Raw genomic sequence first — 6,000 nt, 5'->3', positions numbered from 1 at the left:
GTTTTTTGGTTTGTTTTTTTTTTTTAATGAGCAAGACTAAATTATGGGTCTAGGCATGCACCCTTGAGTATTCAAAGTACATAGAAATTCAGAGACTATAAAAATAACAATAATGGTTATTTTGGGGGTGTTAACTGGGAGTTTGAGATTGGGATTTGGCACACAGAGGCTTGTTGGGTGTATGGAGAAGTTTTATTTCTTCTCTTGAACACTGATTATTTTATCTTGTAATAACTCATTAAGCTATACATTTGTGTGAGTTTTTCTGTTTTTTGTGTTATTTTACAATAAAATGGCCAAAAAGTTCACTAAATATTTAATTGGTCAAATATGAATAGCCTTATTAAAATAAGTCCTTGCAAATGTTGCTTTCACATTTTATTTTTTAAGTTTTTATTTGAATTCTAGTTAACATATGGTGTAATACTGGTTTCAGGAGAATTTAGTGATTCATCACTTACATATAACACCCAGTACTAATCATAACAAGTACCCTCCTTAATACCCTTCATCCATTTAGCCCATCCCCTTCCCACTTCCCCTCAGCAATCCTCAGTTTGTTTTCTATAGTCAAGAGTTTCTTATGGTTTGCCTCCCTTTTTTCCCCCTTCCCATATGTTCATGTTTTTTTTTTAATTCTGCATATAAGTGAAATCATATGCTATTTGTCTTTCTGACTGACATACTTCACTTAGCATAATACACTCTAGCTCCAACCATGTTTTTGCAAATGGCAAGATTTCATTCTTTTTTGACAGCTGAGTAATATTCCTGTGTGTGTGTGTGTGTGTGTGTGTGTATGTGTGTGTGTGTGTGTGTACCAAATCTTCTTTATCCATTCATCAGTCAATGGACATTTGGGCTCTTTCCATAGTTTAGGTATTGTTGATAATGCTGCTATATCAGGGTGCATGTGCCCCTCCAATCAGTAGTTTTGTATCCTTCGAGTAAATACCCAGTAGTGCAATTACTGGATTGTAGGGTAGTTCTATTTTTCACTTTTTGAGGAACCTCCGTACTGTTTTCCAGATTGGCTGCACCAGTTTGCATTTCCACCAAGTGTTAAGAGGGTTTACCTTTCTCTGCATCCTGGCCAACATCTGTTGTTTGCTGTGTTGTTAATTTTAGCCATTCTGACAGGTGTGATGTGGTATCTCATTGTGGTTTTGATTTATATTTCCCTGATGATGAGTGATGTTGAGCATCTTTTCATATGTCTGTTAGCCATCTGCATGTCTTCCTTGGAAAAATATTTATTTGTGTCTTCTGCCCATTTCTTAGATTATTTGGGGATTTTTTGAATGTTGAATTTGATAAGTTCCTATAGATTTTGGATACTAACCCTTTATCAGATGTGTAATTTGCAATATCTTCTCCCATTCCATATGTTGCCTTTTAGTTTTGTTGATTGTTTCCTTCACTGTGCAGGTTTTTATCTTGATGAAGTCCCAATAGTGCATTTTTGCTTTTGTTTCCCTTGCCTCTAAGTTGCTATAGCCAAGGTCATTGCTATAGCCAAGGTCAAAGAGGTTAGTGCCTGTGATCTCCTCTAGGATTTTGATGGTTTTCTGTCTCACATTTAGGTCTTTCACCCATTTTGAATTTATTTTTGTGCATTGTGTAAGAAAGTTGTCCAGTTTCATTCTTCTGCATGTTGCTGTCCAGTTTTCCCAATACCATTTGTTGAAGAGACTGTCTTTTTTCCATTGGATATTCTTTCCTGCTTTGTCGAAGATAAGTTGTAGGTCCATTTTGGGTTTTCTATTCTGTTCCACTGATCTATGTGTCTGTTGTGTCTGTTTTTGTGCCAGTACCATACTGTCTTGATGACTACAGCTTTGTAATATAGCTTAAAGTCTGGAATTGTAATGCCTCTAGCTTTGCTTTGCTTTTTCAAATTGCTCTGGCTATTTGGGATCTTTTCTGGTTCCATACACATTTTAGGATTGTTTGTTCCAGCTCTGTGAAAAATGCTGGTGTACTTTAATTTTAATAGTAATAATTTCAATAATAATATATTAAATAATTATATATTATATAATAATAAATTAAATAATTGCAATAATAATAATCCCTATTTTAATAGGGATTGTATTAAATGTGTAGATTGCTTTGGCTAGTATAGACATTTTAACAAAGTTGTTCTTCTGATCCATGAGCACGGAATGTTTTTCCATTTCTTTGTGTCATCTTCAATTTCTTTCATAAGTGTTCTTTAGTTTTCAGAGTACAGATCTTTTACCTCTTTGGTTAGGTTTATTCCTAGGTATCTTATGGTTTTTGGTGTTGCTATCATGTTTTAAAATGAGAAAACTTAACTATATAAAGAAATAATTCCAGTTTCCATGATGACATCCTTTATCAAGTAGCATTAATTATTCATACAAGTGTAACATTATCCTGTATTAATAAGGAAACCACAAGACAAACTTCTACCAAAGAAAGATAGGTCAATGTGATTATTTTCAGTAAGATTTATTGGGTGCCTACTACATGCTTGATTTTTCTTTCCTGAATGAATGAATGATACTTCAGATGTTGGGAAATATTTGACTAACTATGGTCAAACAAAATTTACCAAAAAGACTTTATTACTTTAACTAGTTTTTCCTTTATAAAGAAAGTATATTTTTCTTGCTTTCCATAAAGCTACATTTAAGTCACATTAATAAAAGCTGACTCATCAGCAATTTCACACTCTTAAAACAGCAGTTTTTGCACCTGCCCACAGTTTACCAACAATAATAGGTGCTAGGCAGTGAGCAAGACTATAAGCTATCAACATAATATTCACACTCCTAGTTTTCCTTATTTAATAGACTTTCAATACTTTTCTGGGTGCCAACCAGATCTAGCTAAAAATTGCTTCCTGGCTTCCCTTGCAATAAGGAGTGATTTTGTGAGAGGTAGATGCACATATCCTCAACTGGTATGGGGCTTCAACTGATGTGTGCTAGATTTTGCCTTTCCCCTCCACCTCCTTTTAGACAGGAATACAGATAAGATGATTAGAGTTGCTGCAACTACCATAGTGACTTTGGGAGTAGAATCTAGCACTAAGTGTGGCCAAGAACAAGAGAGAACCTAGTTTCTGGTGACATCGTGGAGCCACGATTCTCTGATTATTCCCAAACTCCTCTTTGCATGGGGAAACTAAATCACCCAATTTATTTAAGTGCCTCTATTGTAAATCTGTTACTCAGCTAATTATTAACTAATGCAATAATCCCTTTGATTATTATGAGTTTCAACAGTGTGGGTGTCCAACAATAAAAAGCACACACAGATATACCACCTTAGAGAAGTCTGAAGGAAGTTGCAAATATCAACAACAGCAAAAAATAATTCTCAGAGGTGTAAATTACACTTCTTTTTTTTCCCCCTAAAGATTTTATTTACTCCAGAGAGAGCATGAGAGAAAGTGAGAGCAAGAGCACAGAAGGAGGGAGAATCTGACTCCCTGCTGAGCAGGGAGCCTGACGTAAGGCTTGATCCCAGGACCCCAAGATCACCACCTGAGCCGCCTAACCGACTGAGCCACCTAGGGGCCCCCATAACCCCTCCCTTAAAAAGGATTGCTAGGACTTAACAGCATGAACAAGACCTGCTGATTTGAAGGGAAAAATGAAATTGAAATAATAAACAATGACAAAGTGCCAGTCTTCATGGCACTTGTAGAACTTTCTATGGAATGTCACTGGCAACATCAACAGCAGTAGCAGTACTGAATACATTTATTAGGCATCTGTATAGCTGCAAATTATACAGAGGTAAGTAGTGTTTGAATGAATTTGACAGCATGATCTCTGCTTCCAAAGGAACATTCATATATGTATGTTAAAACGTATGATGAGCTTCAAAGACAAAATGATTGCCATCAACAAGAAAAATATACTTCTTAGCAACTGCCAGGACACATCATTTCTTTCCATCATTGGCAAGATCTTGGCTGGAATTCTTTTGGATCAGTTACTGTTCACTGATGGCAACTGTGCACTCCCAGAATAACTGTGGCTTTAAACCACAGGGCAACTGACATAATCTTTTCTCTATGTCAGAAATAAGAAAAATACAGAAAGCAGTCTGAATATTACTAAATTTATTGACTGCACAGAAACTTTTGACTCTGTCTGTAGACCTGAACTATGTGTTACTATGTAACTTTTTGTGCCTATGCTTTGTAAGGATCTAAGAAGTTGGTGAGACTGTACACATTAGTTAATTAACCAAAGGTCGTTTAAACAGCTACTATACACCCAACACTATGCAGATCATAGTTATTTGTTTGACTGGCTATTTAATGAGTATCTCTCCCATTAGAATATAAACTTCATATAGAAGGGCTTGAGGTTATCCCATCAACTACTGAACTCCTAGCACCTAGCAGTATCTGGCACATATTACTAGATACAGAGTAACCTTATCTGTCGAATGAATAAAGGCACAATTACAATACACAATACTTACACTTCCCATGAGGAGACAAAACAGAAAATAACTCTATTACCAAGATTAATCTTCACAATTCCCGCTGTGTAGGGCAGTGCTGTCCAGTAGAACTTTCTATAATGACGAAAATGCTCTAAAACTGCACTATCTGATATGACAGCCACCAGCCAGATGTGGCAACCGAGCACCTGAAATGTGGTTAATGCAACTACATTACCCTTTACTCATCTTATGATACATAGCCTCACTTGGTTTCTATTAAAATTTCAGTTAGAATTTTGGAGTTTTAAGTAGAAAATGGGGAATCCTGGGGCGCCTGGGTGGCTCACTTGTTAAGCATCTGCCTTCGGCTCAGGGCATGATCCCAGCGTTCTGGGATCGAGCCCCGCATCAGGCTCCTCCACTGGGAGCCTGCTTCTTCCTCTCGCACTCCCTGCTTGTGTTCCCTCTCTCGCTGGCTCTCTCTCTCTCTGTCAAATAAATAAATAAAATCTTCAAAAAAAAAAAGAAAGAAAATGGGGAATCCTAACTTATGTTTTTCCATTAAAGTGTCCCTCCCCCGCTACAAGTGCCCCCAAAATATACACAACTAAAAGAAATCTAAGAAAGATGGCTAACAGGTTGTTTGCCTGGGAATTCCACTCCAAAAAGATGTAAAGAAAGGGTAGAAGAGAGTTTATCCATTTTTAACTACATGGAGAATTAACAGCATTTCAAGTACAGAATACTCAAGTTAAGAGCACAAAGTCAATCATTTAGAATACAAATAAATCCACAGAAATAATATCTCCATATAGTATTAGATAGGCAGACCATATCCCAGCCTCAACAATGCTGGATGGCTAACTGGACTGCCACATTGCAGAACATTCAATGAATTATTCAATATACATTTATTGAGTGCTTGCTGTGTGCCAAACACTATTTAAAGCTCTGGGGATATAGCGATGAACAAACTGATAAAATCCCCTCCTCATGAAGTCTATATTTTGGCGGCTGGATAGAGACAGCCAGACAACAAAGAAATAAGTAAAGCAGCATGTCAGGTGGTACTAAGTTCCAAGGAAAAAAAGAAAGTGGGGAAGAGGGGCAGGGCATACAAGGAAAGGGCTGGCTAGGGAAGACCTTACTGAAAAGATGAAATCTGAGACACAACTTGAAGGTAAAGACACAAGTCAGCAGATACCTCCAGAAAGAGTTCCAGGCATGGAAACAGCACGTTCAAGAAACTGCAAATAGGCCAATGTACCTGGACCCGAGAGAGCAAGTTTAAGAGTGCAGAAGAAGAGATCAGAAAGTCAGAGACGTTACCAGATCAAGGAGAGGTTTGGACACTCCTATGCAACTTGAAATGTGCTTCTAAGAACAATGAGAAACTTTTGGAGATTTTTGAATTGACAAGTGATTTGACTTTATTTTCAGAGGTCTACTCTGGATGCTATATTGAAAAGAGAGTGCTGGTGGGGGGCAGAGGGAAAAATGAAACAAAACAGACAAAATCCCCTGCCCTCAGTTAGCTTACATTCTAATGACCAGAAGCAGGTAGCAGGT

Source organism: Ailuropoda melanoleuca, chromosome 15 (assembly GCF_002007445.2).
Source record: "Ailuropoda melanoleuca isolate Jingjing chromosome 15, ASM200744v2, whole genome shotgun sequence".
Taxonomy (NCBI): Eukaryota; Metazoa; Chordata; class Mammalia; order Carnivora; family Ursidae; genus Ailuropoda; species Ailuropoda melanoleuca.
Note: the sequence above shows the minus strand (reverse complement) of the source record.